Source organism: Emys orbicularis, chromosome 2 (genome assembly GCF_028017835.1).
Source record: "Emys orbicularis isolate rEmyOrb1 chromosome 2, rEmyOrb1.hap1, whole genome shotgun sequence".
NCBI lineage: Eukaryota > Metazoa > Chordata > Testudines > Emydidae > Emys > Emys orbicularis.
The window spans coordinates 186,188,129-186,203,607 of record NC_088684.1 but is presented as its reverse complement, the minus strand read 5'-3'; the positions used below and the strand labels follow the sequence as shown (position 1 = coordinate 186,203,607).

Sequence of the window (15,479 nt, the reverse complement as noted above, 5' to 3'; positions counted from 1 at the left end):
TTACCCTGATTGGTATCTAGTTCTAGGAAGTAGAATTCAGCAGTATTTGTGCTTCCTCTGCAACCTCACCAAGAACCTCGATATACCCTGACTGTTACTGTATACCTGCTACCAATTCTCGGCCAAATGATGGTCTTTGAGATGTAGACTTCAGTGACCCGGTTTTTATGAATATAGGCCTGATCCAGAGCCCATTGAAGTCAATGGGAAGACTCCCATTATGAAAATTTTTGAGAGAGAGAGTGTCTCTCTCTTACAAAACACTGCTCAATGGGGCATATTGAGTGTAATATCATAATATAGCTCCTAATAAACTGATTATTTCTGATAACAATTGATACTGGAGCAAAGAAACTTACTGATCATCACATACATTTATCAGTAAATAAATGAGTAGAGTTTGGTGTCTACCTGATTTCTGATGGACCTTCGGGTGATTGCTTATGACAGTCATCTTTATTTTTATTCAAGTTATAAAATGTACAATTTAAAACCATTTTGTCACCCTCTGTTGCATTTTTTTTGTACTCCCAGTTGCTTTACTGGGGTTGCATGTTTGTAACTAAGGGCAGGTTTAGACCCTTAACATTTTGTGTATAGGCTTCACATATATCACTAGGGTTAGGGTTGCCATTGATTAAGTTTTGTTGCCAGTGACAAATTTGGCTCTTTGATTAGTTTATTCATTTTTTAATTTTTCTTCCTGTCCATTCTTTAATGTTATACAAAGGATTATGGATATAGTCTTTCTGTAGTTTAATATTTTTTTAATAATCTAAATTGTATCTTCATTGACTACAATATGGTGAAACCAAAGGACTGACATAATGGATGTGGCCTTCTAATAAATGTGGAACAGAATTTTAATCAGTACATTTGGGGATATTTTATGGTGGTTTCTTAAGAAAGGACATTGTCTATAAATGGTGGTCTCCTTAACCGAAAAAGATTTTACATATATACGCAAAAACTGCTATGTATGAAAAAGATAGGATAGTTATTTGGTAGGTAAAGATGGTGTCCTATTATTAGAAGTAAATGAATTCAGTTTATGTATTTTTTTTAATCAAGCTGTGTTTAGATAGGCTTCGCTTTGAACTTTATTGCTACTCCTTGTTATTTTGAGAAAGATGGCTCTTTTTTTCTCTGTTGTGTGTCCCGTAAGTCAGAATATTCTACCTATCCATTCCATAGTAAAATGATTAGTGAACTTCTGTGTGCTAAAAGTCACTGGCTTTTCAGCCTCTGTATAAATGACTAATAAACATTTAATTTCAATTGTAATTCTAATTTCAAATTAACTTTATCTTTTTAAACAATTTTCTTGGCACTGTTCACATAAAAATGTGAGAATGTTGTAAATGATAAATATTTCTCACTGAGAAACATTGAATATTAGAAACTGTACTTGGTTATCTATGTGACTGAGATATAAGAGAGTTTATTTGCTGTTGCAGTCAAAATTTTAGAGAGTTCTTTCTTCATTGCATTTTACTTTATCCCAAGATACTATCATGTGCGTAACAAGAAGGTTGTAATTACATTGCATAAAAGAAGAAACTCATGTTTAAGGAAAATATAAGATTATCTAGGGCTTCACTGGAGTTTTCTTCCTGTGTGAGTTGTGAGGTCTGTTTTTCCCAGGCATTCTTTCCCTCTTGTTAGCTTCTCCATTGTACTTTTACTGACCTAACTCCATTTCAGCTGGTATCTGGTGATAGCACAAATAAGCAGTTTGATGAGTATGAGGCCTGCCAGTGGCTTTCATGCCAGTTTTGTCATTCAGGATTGAACAACAACTTCCCACCCCCGTTTTTCTTTCCACCCACTTTGGACAAAGTAGATCAATCCAATAAACTCTTCAGAAGTGACTGTAGTGGGAAAACATTCAGAACAAACCGTGTCCCTTTAAGACACATGCCTGCTATGTCTGTTTGATTTAGAAAATTAGACTCATTACAGCACCACCTATGACATAACAGAACCCGCTATCAATTGCGAGGCATTACAAAACATCCACTTAACATCCTGGTCTACTGCCTTGTACTGCCCAACTGTTGTTAGGTATTGCTGCTGGTATTGCTCTTTTCCTTACTTGGAAAATGGGGATAATAATACTTGTCTACCTCCAAGGGGGACATTGAGCCTAAATTAATTAATGTGTGTGAAGCATGTTCATATCTGTAGATAGTTTGCACTTATATAGCACCTTCTATTATCATTAACATTTCAGGACAAAAACATTTTATGTGAATATTTTGCATAGTGGTAAGATGTTAAAGCAATTAACTAATTTGTTAGGTTATAATGTAATGGGCTAGATCCACAGCTGGTTTCAGTGGAGAGTGCTGATGTACACCAGCAGAGGGTTGTGTTCTGCTGAGTGTTTCATTATTATCATTTGTAGCAAAATAACTATCTACACTAATGGCTGGCCTTTTCTCTCTCTTAGATAGGTGTATACCTGGAGTAACTCCACTGGCTTCAGAGATGTTACTCCAGATCTACACCTGTGTAAATGAAAACAGAATTTGACTGAGCTGTACCAAGCCCATCCAAGCGAGTTTCAGGTAATGTCACTTGTTATGAGTAAGTCAGTTGGGAAGACTATAAGACTGAAGAAAGAGATCTTCTAGTCACTGTGGATAGTTTCCTGAAACATCCACATTCACTCTGCAGCGGCAGTCAAAAAAGCTGACAGAATTTTAAGAATCATTTGGAAAGGAGTAGATAATAACACAGAAAATATCATAATGCCAGTATATATATCTATAATATGCTCACAACTTGAATGCTGCATGCAGTTCTGGTCACCTCATCTCAAAAAAAGATATATTAGGATTGGAAAATATATAGAGGAGGGCAATACAAATGATTAGGGGTATAGAACAACTTCCATATAAGGAGAGATTGAAAGACTGGAACTGTTCACGTTAGAAAAGAGACATCTAAGGGGGAATGTGAGAGTGGTCTATAAAATCATGAATGGTGTGAAGAAAGTGGATAGGGAAGTGTTATTTACCCCTTCACATAAGGGGTCACCCGATGAAATTAGTAGGCAGCAGGTTTAGAATAAACATAAGGACAGACTACTTCACACAACACGTAGTAAACCTGTGGAACTCATTGCCAGGGAATGTTGTGAAGGCCAAAAGTATAACTGGGTTCAAAAAAGAATTAGATAATTTCATGGAGGATGGGTCCATCAATGGCTGTTAGCTAAGATGGTCAGTAACATAACCTCATCCTCCAGGTGTCCCTAAACCTCCAAATGCTAGAAGCTGGGACTGGACAATGGGATGGATCTCTCAAAATTGTCCACTTCAGTTCTTTCCCTCTGAAGCATCTGGCACTGGCCACTGTCAGAGATAGGATATTGGACTAGTTGGACTATTGGGCTGATTCAGTAGAGCCATTCTTATTAAGATAGAAAAGTTATATTGTAGGAGTCTGATTTTGCTATGAGTCTTTGACATCAGTCAAGAAGTATTAGTATAGTTCTGATTAGGGCTGAACAACAATTCAGTGTGGGTTTTTTTTTATAATGAAATTTACTATACTATTTCTTTCGGTTGCCCTGTAACTACTAATTTGCCATTAATTTATCCTCTGTATAATTCTCTGTTACTGAAAAAACCTAATTGTCAGTGACCTTGCAAAATGTTTGTTCACTCACATTGTAGAGTTCAGTTTTTTCATTTGTTCTGGGTTCATTTAAAGTCCTGGTTCTTAGCTTCAGCATCCTTAATTGTCTGAGAGTAGACTACTTCAAGATCCACCTCTCTACCTCAGTACTACTGTGCTCATCAGGCACATGAAAGCTTGCTAAACCCAGAATAAAAGACCTGGGAGCTAGGTGATCAAAGCATTTTTGGTGCTAGGCCCTAATCTATGGAACCCCTTACAGAAGGGTATCAGAATAAGCTCTATCTACCTTCAGAGCCTGGTGCAAAACACCTTCCTTCACCACAGCCTAGCTACATTAACAGAAGCTGAGATGATGATAGGAGTGAGATGAGGAAAGCACAATGGACCAAACCCTAGGAAGGTGACAAAGTGGAGTCCAGTTTTAGTCTTTAGTTATATACCTTTCTTATTTCACTGTACTTCATTGCCTAGATACTGCAGTGATTTGTGCTCTCTTGATATCTTAGGTAGGTACGTACAAAGTGGAAAGGATTAATAATGTTCTCTAAGAAAAAGGATGATGCCAGTTATGGTAAATTTAAATGGTGAATCTCTGTGAATCTCTTCATCCATAATCAAAATTATTTTTGAAAGAAATCATGCATGCCTGTACACAGGGTTTGAAAAAAGAAACAAACCCCAATTGCCTATGGTGAATATAATAGAAATCTTTCCTGGGTAAATGCCAACAACTTCTACAAAATCCATCCAATCTTTTTTTAATTTTATTTTAAAGTTTTTATCCCTTAGGGTTGTGAAGAAAAGCTTGAATAGAATGTGAATCAATGCAGTGTTATCTTCCGGAATCTGCAGCTTTCACTGCTGCCATTTAGAACTCTGTGGGCAGCTCTGAAAGTAGCAGGAATCTTAGGTCATTTACACACTATTTCTGCTTGGGATTGTTAGGAATAGTAGCAGAGCCAATCACTGTAACTATCCACTGTGGAGGAGGACCCAGAAAAAGATGCTAGTTGAGGAAGTAGATTAGTGAAGACCCATTTCAACCACCTTCGCAGAAGCCAGGAGTCAGTTGAATGAGAGAGAGATTAAGGGCTTCTCTACACAAAGATTTAGTGCACAGCAAGCTGGGGTGTCAATCTACAGCACACTGGTTTGCCACGTGCTCTCTGGTGAGGTGGAAAGAGAGAAATCAATGAGAAGTTGTAGCATGGTGGGCGGGGAGAGAAATAGGGTGGAGAGAGAGGTGGGGGTGTTTGCAAGAGAAGTGGGAGGAACAAAAAAATTATAGGGCAGAATGTAGAGTACACAATGTAGAGAAAGAATGGGAAAGGGGAGGGGAGAAAGAAAAGAGGAAAGCACGTCACTGAAAACAACCCAGGAAAAAATCCAACATGATCTATTATTATAGGAAAGAAAAAAGCAAAAAAGTGTGGAGTGAAGCTAGAATGGAAATAGAAATTTTAACAAAAAACAAGAAAGACACAGTGAGTTACATTTTAAAAATATTTTAAATAGAAAGTTGATTGACAGTGTGTTCAAATTCAATAAACAGTGTGCAGCTGTTTATTCCTTTACACCATAAAGGGCTTCACTGACAGGGGCAAGACTCTGTAGGCATAGATATTTTTCGCCTGGTTAATAGGGCTTAGTCCTTGGCATATTGAGTGTCAGATAAAATTTTCAAGTTCCACACTTGTGCACACTTTCTTTCTTTGTTTCTTAAAAATTATTTTGCAATTACTTGAGCAGATACCATCCATAACTTGGAGACAGGGTTAGATTGGCTATTTCTTAAAAGTATCTGTAACAGATAATGATCTTTTTTCCTTGTTACTCTGCTACATTGTATAGTAAGTGTGACGGGTTGGATCACAGAAACCCCTTTGGGGCTGCCAACTGGTGTGCCAAGATTACTTCTGCCCCTGCTTTCCCTGCCAGCTTGGGACTCCAGCACCCTGTCTTGTTGAGCCAGATACGCCAGTCTGCTCCAACACAGACCCAGGGCCTGAACCACGGGCCCCAAAGCTGCAGACTTAACTGAAAGCAACTTAAGAAGTGTTCCTGTCTTTAACACTCAGATGCCCAACTCCCAATGGGGTCCAAACCCCAAATAAATCCGTTTTACCCTGTATAAAGCTTATACAGGGTAAACTCATAAATTGTTTGCCCTCTATAACACTGATAGAGAGAGATGCACAGCTGTTTCCCCTCCCCCCCAGGTATTAATACATACTCTGGGTTAATTAATAAGTAAAAAGACGGTTGGTTGGAGCGCCTTGTCTTGCATTGTTCTGTCTCCTTTGTTGTTAGTTGATAGGTACTTAGTTAGACCTTTAAGTTAAGTGTTAGAGTAGCTGTTTAGGAGTTAGAGTCCCGGCTGGGACTTTGCCTTGGAGTGGGGCATGCCCTGTTCCCCAGGCTTTAAGCCATGTTCATTGTGCAGCCAGCCGATGCCCATCAGTGATCTCCATGAGAGATGTTTAAAGTGTTTGGGGGAGTCCCACAGAAAGGATAAGTGCAGGATCTGCAAAAACTTTTGCCCTCAAACTCTCAAGAAGTTAAAGTTATGCATGGTCTTTCTGGCCTCCATTATTCCCTCCCTGGATCCGGGAGACTGGTACTCTACCCTCAACTTGAAGGATGCATATTTCCATTTTCCCCAGGGGAAAAGGTGTTTCCTCTGTTTTGGGTTGGGCCACCGCCATTTTCAATTCACGGCGCTGCCCTTTGGTCTCTTGTCAGCCCCGAGAGTGTTTAGCACCAGTGGCCACTTACCTGAGATGCTGAAGGGTGCAAATTTAGCCATACCCCAATGACTGGCTAATAAAGGGCTGGTCCCGGGATCAGGTGTGTCGTTGTCTCAGTCTGGTTTGCTCCACCTGTCGCGACCTAGGGCTATTGATAAATGAGAAAATATTCAACCTATATACCTGTACAATGCATAGACTTTATTGGAGCAGTCTTCGACTCTACTCAGGCCAGAGCCTTCCTCCCCGAAGCTCAGTTCCAAGCCATGGTGGACCTGATCTCGTGCATGCAAGCCCACCATCTCACCGCCACTCACGTGCCTACGATTGTTGGGCCAGATGGCAGCCTGCACTTACGTGGTCAGGCACACGTGGCTTTGCCTCAGGCCCCAACAGGCATGGCTGGCGTCGGTCTACATCCCCAACAGACACAGCATGGACCATGTGGTTAGGGTCCCAGACCACGTACTGTTGTCACTCACATGGTGGTGGAATCCTGCATTAGTGTTGGAGGGGGTTCCCTTTGCAGCTTCATCCCCATCAGTTACCCTGGTCTCTGATGCTTCGGACCTGGGGGGTGGGGAGTCCACCTGGGTGATCTCAGCACGCAAGGTCATTGGGTGATCTCAGCACGCAAGGTCATTGGTTGAGTCATAATCGCTCCCTACACATCAATGTCAGGAAGCTCAGAGTAGGTCTCCTGGCCTGGCAAGCTGTCCTAACTCACAAAAAAATAGGGTGGTCCAGGTCCTGATGGACAAGACAGTGGCTATGTTCTATATCAACAAGCAAGGTGGGGCCAGGTTATCTGCCCTTTGCCAGGAAGCCCTCAGGCTCTGGAACTTGCGTGTACAACACGGCATCCATCTCATAGCCGCACACCTCCCCAGGGCCAGGAATGCTTTGGCAGATTACCTCAGCAGGACCGTATTGTCTTATCACGAATGGTCCCTCCATCCGGACATGGCCAGCCTCATTTTCCAGAGATGGGGAACTCCCCAGGTGGAATTGTTCGCATCCAGGCAGAACAGGAACTGCCACGTTTTCTGCTCGATTTGGGGGATCAACAGGGGTTCCCTCTCAGATGCTTTTCTTCTCCCGTGGTCAGGGGCTCTGTTATGTGCCTCCCCTCCGGTGCCGCTGATTCACAGAGTCCTTATGAAAATCAAGAAGGACAGGGTGAAGGTGATCCTCATAGCGCTGGCTTGGCTGCGCAGCACTGGTTTGGCACGCTGCTGGCCCTCTTGGTGGCTGCTATGTTACGGCTACCGCTCAGGCCGGACCTGCTGTCCCAAAACCATGGCAGTCTTCTGCATCTCAACCTGGCGGCACTGCACCTGATGGCGTGGCTGCTGCATGGTTAAATGCGGCGGAGCAGGAGTGCTCGGCCGCTGTCCAGCAGGTTCTGTTGGGCAGCAGAAAACCCTCCACCAGAGCAACCTACCTAGCCATATGGAAGCGTTTTGCTTGTTGGACCTCGGATAAAGGCATCCGGCCCGAGCGGGCCTCACTGCAGTTGATCCTGGATTACCGTCTGCGTCTCAAGCTCCAAGGCCTGTCCCTTTCATCTATCAAGGTCCACTTGGCCGCTAATTTGGCCTTCCGTCCGCCGCTCGAGGATAGGTTGGTTTTCACCCAGGTCATGACTGCCAGGTTCCTCAAGGGCCTTGAGCGCCTCTACCTGCATGTCAGGGACCCCGTTCCGCCATGCTGTCATGGCTCACTGGACCCACCTTCGAGCCCCTGGCTTCCTGCTCTCTCCTTCTCCTGTCCTGGAAGGTTGCGTTCCTAGTTGTGATAACATCTGCCCGCCGGGTCTCTGAGATTAGGGCTCTTACCTCGGAACCACCCTATACAGTTTTCTACTAAGACGAGGTCCAGCTGCGGCCACACCCGGTTGTCCTGCCCAAGGTGGTCTTGCAGTTTCATATGGGCCAGGACATTTACTTACCAAAGCCACATAAGTCAGAGGAGGAGTGTAGATTGCATTCCCTAGATGTCAGTAGGGTGCTAGCTTTCTACATCGAAAGGATCAAGTCGTTCTGCAAGTCAACACAATTGTTCGTCACGGTGACCGACAGGACGAAAGGTCATTCAGTGTCCGCTCAAAGAATTTCTTCAAAGAATTCGCTGCTGTTACGATCAGACAAGGGTGCCAACTCCAGCAATTGTAACTGCCTATTCAACCAGGGCGCAAACCTCCTCGGCAGCTTTCCTAGCCCAAGTGCCTATCCAGGACATCTGTAGGGTGGCCTCCTGGTCATCCATCCACACGTTCACATCTCAGCAGGCCCGGGACGATGCTGACTTTGAAAGAGCAGTACTGTAAGCTGCTAGACTGTGAACTCCGAGCCCACCTCCAAGGACACTGCTTGTGACTCATTTAGAATGGAATCGACATGAGCAAGCACTCAAAGAAGAAAAAACGGTTACCTACCTTTTTGTAACTGTTGTTCTTCAAGATGTGTTGCTCATTTCAGTTTCATTACCTGCCCTCCTACCCCGCTGTCGGAGTTGCTGGCAAGAAGGAACTGAGAGGAAGTAGGGTCGGCAGCGCCTAATATGCCAATGCATGAACGCGGCACTCAAGAGGGTGCTAAAGCCGACCCTACGGATACCGCTAAGGCAAAAATCTCCAACGATTGTGCACATGGGCGCGTACACACCTAGAATGGAATGGACATGTGCAACATATCTTGAAGAACAACAGTTATGAAAAGGTAGGTAACCGTTTTTAATGGCAACTAAGCTTAATTTTGTCTCTGTGGTGATGTACTGAGAAAAATCAGTTAAATTTATCCATGCATAAAACATAATTTAATCTCATTAGTAACCTCAAAATGGTTTATTAATGGCAATTTCTTTTATAACACAGTTCTGGCTTGCCACTTCGCAGTGTGGTTCAACATCCTGATCCTGATCTACAAGACACTTTGTAGATTGGCATCTTGCTGCCTTAGAGAATATCCTCCATGATTTACCAGGATGCTAGTGCCCTCAGCAACAGGCACTGAAAGGCAGCAGCAACAGCAGCAGGACCCCAGCTATGAAATCCTTTCCAGAAAAATAATGCTAGCTCATGACTGGTGGTGTTGAGATTTAAGTATAAAACACACCTTTCTGATAAAACATTATCCCAGAATTTCTCACACATGCAGTGTCATGCTCCTCCAGAGTTCTGGGCTGTCCAGACTGCAACACTGACTGTGGTTTAATAACTAGTTTGCAACACTCCTCAATTAAGACAAACATATTCTTCACATTTGCATTGCAGCCTTTCTGCCTCAAAACCATATCTGAAGCAACTTTGTGTCTCCACACTGACTCCCTAAAAGTGCCTTTACCTATGAATCATAGGAAAAACTAGGCAGAGTACTTGAAGGACATACTGACAGAGCAGTACCAGAAGCATATGGGGCAATCCATTCTTCGATTGATTAAATTAATGACTAACTTAGTCCTAGGGTACTCAGGTAATTGGCTGAAGCAATTTTGGCTCCATTAGCAATTATCTTTGAGAACGTCTGGAGGACGGGTGAGGTCCCAGAGGATTGGAGAGGGCAAACATAGTACCTGTCTTTAAAAAGGGGAACATATAGGACTTGGTGAGTTACAGACCAGTCAGCCTAACTACGATACCTGGAAAGATACTGGAACAAATTATTAAACAATTAATTTGTAAGCACCTAGAGGATAATAGGGTCATAAGGAATAGTCAGCACGGATATGTCAAGGACAAATCATACCAAACTTCCTTCTTTGACAGGGTTATTGATCTAGTGGATGGGGGGAAGCAGTAGCCATGATATATCTTGATTTTAGTAAGGTTTTTGGTACAGTCTACATGATATTCTCTTAAGCAAACTAGGGAAATGTCTAGATGAAATTACTAAACGTGGGTGCACAACTGGTTGAAAGTCTGTACTTATAGTAGTTATCAATGGTTTATTGTCAAAGTGGGAAGATGTATCTAGTGGGGTCATTCAGGTTACAAAAAAAAAGTGCACGTTTAGTCTTGAGAAAAGACTGAGTGTGGACCTAATAACAGTCTTCAAATATGTTAAGGGCTGTTATAAAGAGGATGGTGAAAAATTGTTCTCCATATCTGCTGAGAGAAGGGCAGGAAGAAGTGGGCTTAATCTGCAGCAAGGGAGATTTAGGTGAGATATTAAGAAAAACTTTCTAACTATAAGAAAAGTTAAGCTCTGTAATAGGCTTGCAAGGGAGGCAGTTGAATCCCCATCATTGGAGGTTTTAAAGAACAGATTGGACAACAGGTCTGGGTATACTTGGTCATGCATTAGCCTACATTTCTATGATTTCCTATAGCAGATTGCTGGCCAGATCAGTTACATGATTATGGTTTCTTTTCTGCTGCAAACAGTCACACAAAGCAAGCAAGGAAACACACAAAACAATCACCAACCCCTTTCCTCCCTCCCCTGCCGATAAAAATAACAACAAAAAATGCAGAGCTGGTGACAGGAAGACAATCATGTGATGGATTTAGTTTCTTTTATGGAGTGAAACACAACTACCTGATCTCAGTTCTTAATCAAGCAACCACGTTGTGTGTGAATGTAAACTGTGTTCAAAATCAGCTATGTGAATAATTGGTAATGAACTCAGTTAAAGTGATATTGTGAACAAGGCCTTACTTCCTGATCTGTACTTCCAGTCTTAACACCAGCTGACTAGTCTGGCAGTTAAGCTATTCTGTAAAATCCAATATCTAAATTCCAGACCAATCAGGCAACATCCACAGAGGACACAAGGCAGATGCACTTCCTCTTGCTAGTTCAACCTTGTGATCAAACACCTTGTTGTGGCAGTTTGAAGAGAGAGTTAGCACCTAAAACTGAGGAGATCTGGCATTCCCTTATATGTAGTGTGACAAAGTTACTCCTCTATCTTGGTGGGTCCTGCGCTTATTGGCGGATTTTCTTGCCTCAGAGATTCACCATGTGGGTCGGGGAACAGCCCAGAGACCTTTCCCTCTGGAAGAACCCACAGTCCAGGTCAATTGGGAGGTTTGGGGGGAACCCGGCCCCGCCCTCTACTCCGGGTTCCAGTCCAGGGCCCTGTGGACTGCAGCTGTCTATAGTGCCTCCTGTAACAGCTGCATGACAGCTACAATTCCCTGGGCTACTTCCCCATGGCCTCCTCCAAACACCTTCCTTATTCTCACCACAGGACCTTCCTCCTGGTGTCTGATAACGCTTGTGCTCCTCAGTCCTCCAGCAGCACACCCTCTCACTCTCAGCTCCTTGCGCCTCTTGCTCCCAGCTCCTCACACTCTCGCACTACAAACTGAAGTGAGCTCCTTTTAAAACCCAGGTGCCCTAATTAGCCTGCCTTAATTGATTCTAGTAGCTTCTTCTTAATTGTCTCCAGGTGTCCTAATTAACCTGCCTGCCTTAACTGGTTCTAGCAGGTTCCTGGTTACTCTAGTGCAGCCCCTTCTCTGGTCACTCAGGCAACTGAAAACTACTCATCCAGTGACCAGTATATTTGCCCTCTACCAGACTCCTGTACCCCACTGGTCTGGGTCTGTCACAGTAGTGATAGCTTATGATTTTTGTTGACTTGAATACTATTGATGACTATAAAGTTAAGTGTGGAATCATGGGTTTTGTGCATTCTTAAATCCACCATGAAGTTTCACTCTGTGCCAGATGGGAAAATCCCATTGCCACAAAACAAACAAACAAACCCCCCCCCCACCAAACCAAAACTAAAAAATCCAATTCCCTCCCCCAAAGAAAATCATATTGACCAAAATAAGGGAAGATTTTTATGAAGCAATTGCAAATTTGCTTAATATAAATATATATATGTTGGCATTTCTGCTGACTTAAGATAGGATAGAACCAGGTGTTCTGGTTGAGGCTATTTAAGCTGATCATGTTTTGGAGGAGGAAAGTAATTACTGTTTGTTAAGACAGTAGGGATCTCTATACAATATATTCGGCCACAGCTTTTCGGGATCTGTACTTCACATCTTGTTTCCTGTGAAATTATCAACTTAATTGAAGAGTGCTAAAGCCTGGGTCTTTCCTTTGACATATTGCAGGGTGATTTGAAGCAGAAAGGAAAAGTTTGTGAAAGATTATCCAAGCAACTTTTTTCCCCTACTTGATTTACTTTTCCAATCATTTGAATGAAAAAAAAAGCAGAAGCACCAATGAATATTCTAGGTCAGAATGTACAGTAATGCCCTGTAACTCCCATAAACTGATTAATTAAGACCCCTTCTGAAAGATCCCGTAAGTCCTCTGCCATGACTGCTGCATTGTTCAGTGAAATTCAGGCACCATACCTGACATGCTTCTGCTATGGAACCAAGAATGTGTACTATGAAGTTTGGAGCACTGGGTATCTGTATGGATTCCTCACCTGAAGAGATGGAAGCATTAAGCTGCTAACATAACAACTGCTCTTTGAGAGACTGATATACTTAGGGTAAAGTTTCACTTATTTTACTCCTCCCATTTTTCTGAGTGAGGCAGTGCCCCATGTACTCTTATGGCAGCAGTAATGCTTTTGATTTTCTAGGATCCTAAGAGTTGTTTCAAGGCATCAGCAGTTGTTTCAGGCATGTGAAAAGAAAGGATTATAATGGAAATCTGCATGTAACACAGGGGTAGGCAACCTATGGCACATGTGCCAAAGGCGGCACACGAGCTGATTTTCAGTGGCACTCACACTGCCCGGGTCCTGGCCACCGGTCTGGAGGGCTCTGCATTTTAATTTAATTTTAAATGAAGCTTCTTAAATATTTTAAAAACCTTATTTACTTTACATACAACAATAGTTTAGTAATATATTATAGACTGAGAGAGAGAGTTCTTCTAAAAACATTAAAATGTATTACTGGCACGCAAAACTTAAATTAGAGTGAATAAATGAAGACGCGGCACACCACTTCTGAAAGGTTGCCGACCCCTGATGTAACATGAACTCTGTAGTGCTGGCTACTGGTCAATGTTTTTGTATCGTAGCTGTAGCTAGGAAGCAGTATGGAACCAAGTTCATGATAGGTATTGATAGCAATCAGAAAATTATAATGTGAGGACTACGATATGTGTTTTAATACAACTAAATGTAAATGTATACATCTAAGAATGAAGAATGATGGCCCCCAATCCTGTAAGTATGGCCAATCTGGGGGAACAGTGACTCTGAAAAAGATTCGGGCGTTGTGGTGGATAATCAGCCCAACATGAGCTCCCAGTTTGACTCTTTGACGAAAAGAGACAAGGCGATCCTGAGATGTATAAACAGTGGAATCTGCATTTACCTCTGGTGCGACCGCTGCTGGAATACTGTGTCCAGTTCTGGTACCCACAATTCAAGAAGGATGTTTATAAATTGGAGAGGGTTCAGAGAAGAGGCACAAGAATGATTAAAAGATTAGAAGACATGCCTTATATTGGTAAACTCAAAGAGCTCAATCTATTTATCTCAACAAAGAGAAGGCTAAGGGCTCAGTTGATTACAATCTGTGAGTATCTACATGGAAATACAAGTATTTAATAATGGGTTCTTCAGTGTAGCAGAGAAAGGTATAACACAATCTAATGGCTGGAAGTTGAAGCTAGACAAATTCACACTGGAAATAAGGAGTAAATTTTAGGGCTGTCAATTGTAATTAACACATGTGATTAACTCAAAACAAATTACTTTTTTTTTTAAATGAGCGTTAATCACACACCTCTGGAGACAGGACTTGGTGGTGGCTGGGTGGGTAGGGAGGCACCGGCTGTGGCAGTGAGCAGGAGGCGGCCAGGGACAAGAGACTGTAATATCCAGACCAGACACACAGATTACCAAAGTGCCTCCCAACTCCTCGGAACTTGTCTCACGCCCCCTTCCTCTGCATTAATTATTGATTTGGTTTACATGAGGGGAGGGGTGAGGGCAATCACCAGCAGCCGTGAGGACGTGAAGCAAGGAAAGGGTGCTTCAGAGTCGCTGCCACAGTACCCCATCCCCTGTGGTGACTCCAGCAATTCTCTCCCCCCCCCCCCCCCCCACTGCACTAGTTGATTATGACCCTGTCCTGTAGTCTGTAAATAAGAAGCGGGCAGCATTATCTCCTGTAAATGTAAACAAACTTGTTTGTCTGAGCGATTGGCTGAAAAAGAAGTTGGACTGAGTGGACTTGAAGGATCTACATTTATATTGTTTTATTTTTAGTGCAGTTATGTAAAAAAAGTTTTATATTTGTAAATTGTACTTACCTGATTGCACTACTGTACTTGTATGAGGTGAATTGAAAAATACTATATCTTTTGTTTATCTTTTTTACAGTGCAAATATTTTATATCAAAAATAATAATATAAAGTGAGCTCTGTACACTTTATATTCTGTGTTGTAATTGAAATCAATATATTTGAAAATGTAGAAAACATCCAAAAATATTTAAATAAATGGTATTCTATTATTGTTTAACAGTGCGATTAAAACTGTGCTTAATTGTGACTTTTTTTGTCTATCTCACGATTAATCACACATATTTTTTTAATCGTTTGACAGCCCTAGTAAATTTATAACCGTGAGAGTAATTAAATTGGAATAACTTACCAAGGGTAGTTGTGGATTCCCCATCACTGACAGTTTTTTTCAGATTGGGATGTTTTTCTAAAACATATGCTCTAGAAATTATTGTATGGAAATTCTATGGCTTTTGTTTTACAGGAGGTCAAACTAGATGATCACAATGGTCCCTTCTGGCTTTGGAATCTATGAATATAGGAAACATTAAAGTAAAGATATCTCTTATCTGTACTGGGCAAGAATCTGAAGTTTGTCTCACCATGAAGTGAACAATGATGGAAGCTTTCCCTGTTTGTGCTTTTCTTAGGGCCATATTTAGTGAAAATAAAACCTTTAAAATCACTGTCTTCTCCATTCCCAACTCTAAGATTCTTCCGTTTTCTAAAATGGGAAAAATCTAGGATGGCAAACTTTAGTATGTTAAAAGAAGGCTCATTCAAAAGCTCACAAAATGACAGCATGAGCTTTCTACCAGGAACAAGTTTTTTTGTGTGCTGTCCCTGCTCATGAAAAGTATGATTTTT

General features: G+C 41.9%; 1 protein-coding gene across 2 annotated transcripts in view; it reads left to right on the top strand.

Moving 5' to 3' along the window:
* FHOD3 (formin homology 2 domain containing 3) overlaps positions 1-15,479 on the top strand; it is a 652,884-nt gene that overhangs the window by 66,213 nt on the left and 571,192 nt on the right. The gene's annotated exons all lie outside the window — the stretch shown is intronic.